This window comes from Camellia sinensis, chromosome 10 (genome assembly GCF_055761805.1).
Source record: "Camellia sinensis isolate YWXY chromosome 10, ASM5576180v1, whole genome shotgun sequence".
In the NCBI taxonomy this organism is placed as follows: Eukaryota; Viridiplantae; Streptophyta; class Magnoliopsida; order Ericales; family Theaceae; genus Camellia; species Camellia sinensis.
Window position 1 is genome coordinate 67933620 of NC_138970.1, and position 9891 is coordinate 67943510.

Below are 9891 nucleotides of genomic sequence, written 5' to 3' on the forward strand. Positions count from 1 at the left end.
ATCATGATGTAATATTTAGTTTTAATTCATTTGTATTCAAGTTGTAAACCATGTTAAGATGTATGTCATTTCATTTGATCTATGCACAGCTCTTATGGACTACTTAGATTTAAATTTATTGCTTCCGCACATGTAGGCCCCATATGTTTACTCTGATTGTGTGTGAATTTTTGTAAGTTGGCCTTTGGTAATCTCGGATTACTGGCCATCACGGCACCATTCTACTAGGGGCGGAATGGGGCCGTGACAGGACCGCCTTTTATCAGCTCGCGAAAGTGACATTTCATATCACTTTTTGCAATCCTCTCTCTCTAAAAGTCTCCAAGATCCAGATCTAGAGCCTCTCTCTCTAGAAATCATCTTCTCCCTTTGATTTCTCCAAATTCATTGGGATTTTGGCCATAGTTCCTTCATCAAAGTTGGGTAACTTCTCGAGGGCTTCGTTGTGTGCGGTGGAGATCGAGTTTCATCGTCATTGATTTTGGGGGTTTCGACTCTTTTCTTCTTGAAACTTGAGATAGGGATTTTCTTTGAGTTATGTATATGTTTTTGCAAGATCAAGATGATTTTCAAAATCATCCTTTGATTTGTTTTGAAAACTAGTTGTTGATTCAACGAAAAGAGTGATTTTCAAAGTGGGTTTACTATTTGATCCTTTGAGATAGAAATTGGGGGTTTTGAACTATGTTGATTGAAAAAAGGGGATTTTGGTGAGATTTTCTCAAATGTTTGAAGATAGATGGTTTTGGTGAGAAAACCTAGAAATGGGGGATTTTTAAACAAGGAGTTAAAAATCTATGGTTAATATTGTTATAGCTATTTTGAATGCCAAAATAAGTGATGTTTGGAAAATTTCTTGTTTATATTGTATAAATGATAAATTTTGAGCAGAATGAGAGTTGTTGTTCATTTTGAAAATTATTGTTCAAAATGTTGATTTAGTCGTGGAATGACTAAGTTGTTGAAAATGTTTGAAATATGGGAATTATGTTATCCCTTGGATGAATTGAAATAGAAGTATTTATTCATCTTGTGAAGTTACATTGAAAGGAGAAATGAGAATTTTGATCACAATGGTAGTATTGTGTGGAAGAATTGGAAATGGAAGAATTGTTGCAATGTACTGATTACTGTTGCATTCGCATATCAATTCATTTGATTACTATAGCGATCGCGGTTTTCCTTTCCTTTGATTATTGCATTCCGGACTTGGTTTCGTGGTTATGTTGTTGTCTTATTCTCATTTCCATCCTTTACTCTTTGTATTTGAGTCTTGGATTGTGTTGGGCAAGTTTGGAACAGGTTGGTTGTGTCAGAAATCAAAAATTGATGCCCAGATTTTGGCTTTCACGCTTGAGCGGGGTTTTGACGCTTGAGCGGGCCCTTTGTTGTTGCTTCTCCGCTCCAGCGGGAGTTTTGATGCTCGAGCGTGAATATTCATCTCCTAGTATTTTGTCTCTACAGGTCGTCGTACGCTCGAGCAGAAGTTTTGACGCTCGAGCGGGACCTTTCGTTTTTGTTCCTCCGCTCGAGCAGGGAGTTTGACGCTCGAGCGGGGACCATGGTCTGCAAGACTTCTGGAAGTGTGTAATCGACGCTCGAGTGGCACTTTTGACGCTCGAGCGTGAGTCTGTGTCTAACGCTCGAGCGGGGAGTTCCACGCTCGAGCGGGGTGAGTTTTATATCAATCCGTGAGACAACTTTTTGTACCATTTTTCTTTGACTCTTTCTCTCTCTTACTTTTCCAAACCCAATATTGAGAGCTCCTCACTCAAGACTTCACCTTCTCTCTAGGGATTGATCTACTTATAGTGTGTTTCTACCCTAACCTGTTTGTAAGAAAGATAGAGGGTGACTTGGGCTTCCTTTTAATCTGAAAATTTGTGGATTTGGAGCACTTTGAGTTTTCATCATCTTCTTCGTTGAGCTCCGAAATTTGAGGTAGGGATTTCCTTGTTCTTTTACAATGCTTCGTCTATAGATAGACATGTGGTAGTTTGGTATTGCATGAAAATCATATCCATGTTGGGTTTGTTTGAAAATCATGAGGGTGAACCTAGGGTTGGTTGTTTGAAAATGGGTTCGTTATCATTGATTGAGGTTTGGACCAATTGGGGTGTAAATTAGTATATCATTGTTGAAAGAAGAAGAAGCCCTAATTTATATTTGATTTGATAAAATGAAAGAGGGGTTTTGTTCTTTGGGCCAATACATATGTATTTTGGGTCTCAAATGTGGTTATTGTTGTTCGTTGTTGGTATTTGAGCCTTTTTTGTCAATATTGAGAAAGAGGGAGAAAAGCCCTAATTTACTGTTATGAATTAATTTGCGCAATTGATTTGGAAGGTTATGAAAGAATGACATTGGTTTTATGAAATGAGAGGAATGATATTGGTTCTGTGAAATGGGAAAAATGTTTTTGGAAAAAGTGGTGGAACAAGTCAATTTTGAAAATGGAAAATGAATTTGGGAATTGAAATATTGTATCTTGAGTATTGAATACACACACTTGGGGTTTTACCTTTACTTATCATACTAGCGTTGTTGTTGGGTTTAAGATCTCACGATAGTTGAGTCTTTTAATAGATGTACTGAATACATGCATCTAGAGGTTTTGTCCTTGGTCATCGGTGGAGGATGACATGGTTGTGTTGAATTGTCGTGTATGCATTACACCTGTGTTGATTGAACATTGTATGTAATGAAGTGCTATGATACATTATATATGTATAATTGTTAGGGAGGAGATAGGGATTGTACTCCAGTGTGTGGGAGGAGATAGGGGATATACTCCACACATACCTATGTGTTCATATACTTTAACACATTGCTTATGTATCTTGATAGTTTATGAGTATGTATTACACTTGTTGGTTATACTCTGTTGTATCGTGATTATTGGTGTTATACCCTGCGCTTATAATCAGAGGTACTGTTACCTTCCAGCTAGCACCTGGAGAACTGACTGCGCTGAGAATCTAAGGTATCACACCCTTCCAGCTAGCGCCTGGTAAAATGGCATACCGTTGTGAGAGTTGTATCCTTGGCTTACTGTGCATATAGCCGTTAGAGCAGAGTTTTATTGTTTTTGTCTCAATGTATCTGAGTATATTATGGATTGTGATGGTTACAGTTTTGGAGGGCCGGGTTGCCTCATTTGTTGATTATATACATAATGATTTGTTATCTCCCTTTTATTGAAGGCATGCTTGTATAGATATGAATGAATTGGGAACAAACCAAAATGCCATTGTGAGATTTTGGGAAAGTGTGAAGGAAAATTGGGTATTTGAAAGTATATTTTGAAAAAGGAAAAATCTGTTGTAAGTATGGAAAATGGGAGAAAGGTATGGGCTTAGAGAAATCGATTTTCTAAGAAGTTGTTATTGTTATGAAAGTTTGGGAACAAAAGGTAGTGAAAAGAAAAGAAAGATGAATCACTTATAGCGTTGAATGAAATGGCTGTTTTCGAGAAAAGTTTATACTTATATATATTTTGTATAAACTGCCACATTATTATTCTAGTATGAGATTGGGCATTTATGATCATAGCTATCTGTAAGTTGTTATTGTTGAGGGCCATGTTGAGATCCCTACTGGACTATATGTTCATCCCACGTTGTTGAATCTTTTTCAGGTGTTAAGTAGGATGTGCTACAAGATGTGCATCTTCTTATTTGTTGGCCACGGGGCCTCTTTTGTGTTGGCGGGATGCCATATATGTAAAAGGGTTACACCTTTCTTTTTTATTCTTTAATGTTGTAAACCTTCGGGTATTTTATTCAGTATGCTCATGCTGTATTTAATTTGCATTCGGATGAGAGAACTGTTATTTATTTCTACTCATGGGACTAAAGAGTTTATTTCCGCATGTTGTCTCTGAACTTGAATCAAGTTAATGAATTTGGCAATGACTTCGAGTAATAAAAAGTGGGGCGCTACAATTACGTTGAACTTTGAAAGTTGATTTGAAAACTTGCATTGAGAAAAGAATGTTGAGAAATGAGTTTTCATGAAATGGTTTTGGGGAAAATACAGTGGTAAGTCTTGAAAGGTAGTGTAGATGATAGGTGTCGAGCCTTCCAGTTGATACTGGTAAAAATGACGGAATAGGTGTCAAGCCTTCCAGTTGATACTGGTAAAAATGACAATTGATAAGTGTCGAGCCTTCAGATTGATACCAGTAAAAATGACAAATTGGTAGTACTTGTATAGTCTATTTGCAGACACTGACCTAGGGATTACCAAAGTTGTATTTACCGCCCCTTGAACAAAATTGACAAATGTGGAATAGTTGAAATTGCATAGCATCATTGAGCGTGATGGTCTTTGAATAAATGAAGATGTGTTCTTACTTTCAAAAGAGCATCGCATGGCATATGCATCCATCTTTTGAGACTTGTGTAAAATGTATATACTTTGTTAAGAATTCTCTACTGGGCTTTATGCTCACCCTACAGGATTTTGTGCAGGAAAGGATGTGGTGATTCCGCCTAACTGAAGGCATGGAATTGTGTGCTGAGAGCATGATGTGCTCATTTGCTATGACTCTGATTGTAAGCTAAGGGCTTTGTATGTGTGGGTTTGAATAACTGTTTTGTGTAACCAGGCTCAGGCCTTGGAACTTGTAAACCATTGAGGGCATTTGTTGTTTAATTAATAGTTGTTGGATTAATTGTATTATCGCATGAAGACTATTTACATTATGTAATGCAAGTATGAGGATTTGTGTCAGTTTTACTTTAAAGAGCCATGATTATTGTATTACCATTTGGGCATGAAAATGGGGGCATTACAAACATTTTACATATACAATGTATTTGAAGATACCGTCATATTCAGTGACTATCAATTATACACATTCAATGCCTCAACATACCGTCATATTCAATGACACAATTAAATGATTAGTTCCAATTCACCTAATCCTCATGCGATTTCTACAACAATCATAGTTATCCTCCACCGACTGCTCAATACAGATATTTCTAAACAGATATTCAATCTTTATAACAGATAATTCATCACATTTTCGTAGGTGAGTGATTAAACAAATCCAACAACACCATTCATCTATACTTTCCCCCAATTTCACATTTTCCATGCCAATTTCATTATTTATGCAAAATAATCATTCAAGACATATTAGGGCAAATCTCTCCCTTTTTCAAATATTAACCCAAAGGCTAAAATCTACCATTCTAACATATGATAACATCATATCCAAAATCCCATAATCAATTATATAACACCACATAGAACCTCTCTTTTAGTCTTGAACCCAAACCCTAAGTTTTCTCTAAACATCCCTAAATCACACCATTTATACATAACAACCAATAACTACGTTAAAAATCATATTAAGGTGTAGAATATCCCTACCTCAAGTGTAGAAGCCCAAAAAAGAAGTGGAGGAACTCCAAAAATTTCGAAATGAAACTTTACTTGGATGTAATGGTAGCCCTTGAGATGCTCCACCTCTTTATCAAAAGGAGTAGGGTATAGAGATCCTTAGATTCTAGGGGATTTGGAGAGAGAAGTCAGATTTTAGAGAGAGAGAGAGAGTCGATTTAGGGTTTTTGAGGGAAAAGATAACAAAAGGTAATGTAAAAATGAGCTGCTGTGATCTGATATACTTGGGGCTCGTTCGAGCGAAGGAGTTAAGTGACTTCGCTCGAGCGCAGAATACAAAGTCCCAGAAATTTTGCAGACAGAAGACTGTCGCTCGAGCATAAGAGTTCTCGCTCGAGCACATACCAACACCCTCCTAGAAAACCTTGCAAGACTGAACAAATGCTGGGAGATCACAAAGCTCGCTCGAGCGCAAGAAGCTTCGCCCAAGCGAAGAAGCCAAAATCTGAGCAACAACATTCTAGACCAACTAGCAACCAACCTGTTCCAAACAAGCCCAAGACATCCCAATGCTCAAACTCAAAGAATGGAAGGAAGAAAAGACATGGATAACAATACTAAACCATGAAACCTGAGTCCGGGATACAACAATAGCCGAGTCAAAACCAAGATCACTATAACCCTTGTGCAATTATATTCTATAGGAAAAATTAAGTAAATAATCAATTAAGAAAAAACATAGTTAATGCTCAATGAGAAGCTCAATCACTACAATTCACTTTCACTAAAGCAAAACTTTCTTCTTTGCAGTGAACCTTGAGTAAAAAAGCGTTTACACATTTATATTTAATTTGATATATTTATTTATTGCTTTAAATTATTTACTAAATATAAAAATTTACAATTGAAATGCTTACATCTCGCCTCATGAGCGGTAAAATGCCTCATATTGCGCATTTCCCTTTTAAAAATTTTGATATAATATATATTACAAAAATAGGAAACAGTATGGTGCACACCCTATCCGCCGTATAACTGAAAAGAAATATTGCATAACTTTAATTTTCTGAATCATAAATATAAAAAAATAAATATCACTACTAAACACAACATGAGGCATAACTAATTAACTCAGGAATCATAAGTAAAATAATGTCATAATTAAAGAAGAAAATGACATAACTAGAGGTGCATGTGGTACACCATTTTTAATCGGGTGTGTATTAGAACTTCCCTACAAAAATACATAACAAAGATGCATATATGTCAAAGGCTTTCCCCATGGTATATATCTGGGCTTAAACTAAAGAGCATTTGGTGGGCAACATGAATTGAGTGGTTTACAGCAAAATTTGGCTGCAATTAGGTTTCTTGATTAATTTGTTGGCTAATCTCTTTCACTGTATCCTCTAAAGTAATACATATACCAATGGCCAGGCTCTCTCTCTCTCTCTCTCTCTCGCTCTCTCTTATGTTTTCTTGAATAATAATAATATTTATTATTCCGGATCAACTAATTTCTTTAATATAATTGAATTTTGAAAGCACAACTTAATAATGTTTCTTGTTTCAGAACAAAGTTGATCATAACAATAATACTTAGCGCACACAAAATTTAACCTATTAAATTTTGTTTCGCTCACATGAAGGTGGGATCGATGCTTAAGATCATTTTCTTCCATCTTTCTTTGCATGGATTTTTCCCATCCCAGTGAAGAAGTGGGGTGAGAATGAGTTTTGCTTTTCCCATTCTGTTTTAACCCGCCCTTCTCAAGTTATATGTATTAAATATATATATATATATATATATACGTTCTTTAATTTTTTTTCAATATAATATGATTAAACTATTAAAACAATACACTTACCATTCATTTTCACTCATTTATTTTTTCATTTTACATATTTTAATCTTTATTAATTATAAATTATTATCTATAATATGCTATGTTATCTCTAATAATAATAATAATAATAATAATTATGATTATTATTAACTTGAAAAATTAACCCGCCCTCCCTCGCCCTGCCCTCAATACCAACTTAATTTGTCCCACCCTCAATATAATATGTGGGGTTGGGGCAAGGATGGGGATGGGGCTTACAAACCTATGCAAAACTCACCTCGTGGCCATCCCAATACACCATCACGTCATATGGGATCCACACTTTATATGAGAGAGGAATAAACAATCACGTCATATGCGATCCACACTTTATATGAGAGAAGAATAAACTAGTGTGTAAAGTTTTGTAAAACCTATGGTTTGATCTTAATCCTACATTTTAGTAACAAATAAATTATTATGGATTGTGATAAATTACTAACCAAAACAATTGATCTAAGTGAAATAATAATGATAATAATAATAATAATAATATAAATAAATAAATAAATAAATAAATAAAATTGGTATATAACAGGCTCTTTTGACAATCCAAATTCAACATACAAAAAATACAATTACAAAATTAGACAAAACAAATAAGTGCCTTCACTACAATAAATTAAGACTTTAGAAACAAAAATTTAAGGACAAAATTATTTTTTAGTGAGAAAGCATTTTTATTGCCAAAAATATCATTATTATATTTTTAAACACGAAATTAGACATGACGAATTATTATCTTTTTGGAACAAAAATCTTTGTTTTAAGAAATAAACATTTTTGGAATCAAATTAACTTTCTCTAAAAGTACATTTATTGGCGATATTTTCAAAAAATTATCTCTAGAATTTTTTTTGTTTAACTTTTTAGGACCACCTTTTAGCGATGTGGAGAAGTGGTTTGGAAATATTCTTAAGATCCTAGGGGACGCTCGTGATCTTCAGCTAGTCACCTGAAAAGGAATGAACACTCCAGTCGGGGGTGCCAGAATTAGCACTCCGACGGATAAGTCAGTGTATACACTCCTGATTACTTGTATCTTAAATTCAGTTTACTAGTTCTCACATACCTTTCTCTAAATGAAGATCATATATTTATAGTATTCTCTTTGGGCCTTAGGTCCTGGCCCATCCCTGATCCTTTACATGTACTTCTACTCGACTTTTGTTCTACTGGTTGGAATGCCAGCTATTTTGTTCGGCTCTTCAATTGACTGGGAACAATGCTGAATAGAGGTTATGTTATGGACCAGACTGGTCCATTCTTCTCTATTGATCCAAGGAAATTTGGCTCCCACAATTTCCCCCTAAACACCCAACTACCATCAGTTAGTCGGCGTGTCTGGCTTCTAGCCTGGGAAGTCAAAAATTCGGCGGTTAATCCTCTTCCCGATGCATGCCAGAATGCGTACACGCTTTTTGGTCATTGTAACGATTTCCCGCCCCTTCGTACATTGCCCTCATTTAATACAATTTGAAATTGTCTCTTTGAATGTATGTTCTGAATACTCAAACATATCTGGCTCACCTTCTAGTACTACTCCTTCACTTCGCGGCTTTTGCAACTTCTTGTTTCTCGTTTTTCCCTTCGTCTCATGTAAGTTTTCTTCTCCTTCATTTTTGATCCCGCTTCCTTGTTTGCTTTTACTTTTCCATAATTCTTAGGTTGGCCAAAATGGCAAAACATCTGAAGGAGCTGCTTTCAGCGGATCGAATCTCCGACTTTCGACGCCATTTTTCCATCCCCGATGACGTCCATCTGTCACTTTTGGCAGACATTACCACTGATATGGAGAGGGATGATGAGAGCACAATCGTCTTTCCTCTCCTATCAATTGCTGAGGGCGAAGTCTGCTTTTCTCTTTATCCATTTCTAAGGGTCGTTCTTCGATACTGGCGTCTAATCCCTTCCCAGCCCAACGTGAATTTATTTCACATCATAATGGGAATTGTAGAGATAAATCGACATCTTAGGATTAATTTAGGTATACCCGCCATTCGGCACTGTTATGTCCTAGCCAAATCTACCGACCGGCTAGGACGCTACTTTCTTAGAGCTAAGGATACTGATCATCACTTAGTGACTATGCTTGCCAACTCTGGCAAGCGTGTCGATGACGTGATGGTCGTTGTCTGCGGCAATTGGGAATTCGGCGAAGGTGAAGATCGCCTAGACCCTGTGCCAAGGCGAAAAGGCGAACCAGGTGGCCAATTAGATCACTTATTTCTATTATTTCCATATCTGTGTTCGGCACTATACACATCTAATCATTTTGTTTATGTAGGCAACGACTTGAAGAGAGTGTTAGTTTAAGACGACGACGTTGTGCTTGTAGAAATTAAAATCACCCTACAGTTCGCCGGCTGTCCAAACCTTCAAAAACAAGGGAGGGCGGCCCACGTTCTTTTGTGGTATGAGCCAACTGATATGTCATTCTCGGTGGCAGACAACATTCTGATCGCGTGAGGAAACAACCATCTTACTGCCCTCATCTTTCCTAGCATCAAAAACTTGAGATAGATCGGTTTAGAAACATCTGATTCTGAACACTTAGAAGAACAAGAGGCCAAACCAATCGCCAAGGACCTGGATCAATTTGCAGCGGAGGTTGACAAAGCTATTAACTCGGCCTTTGAGGAAGCCAGGCTGA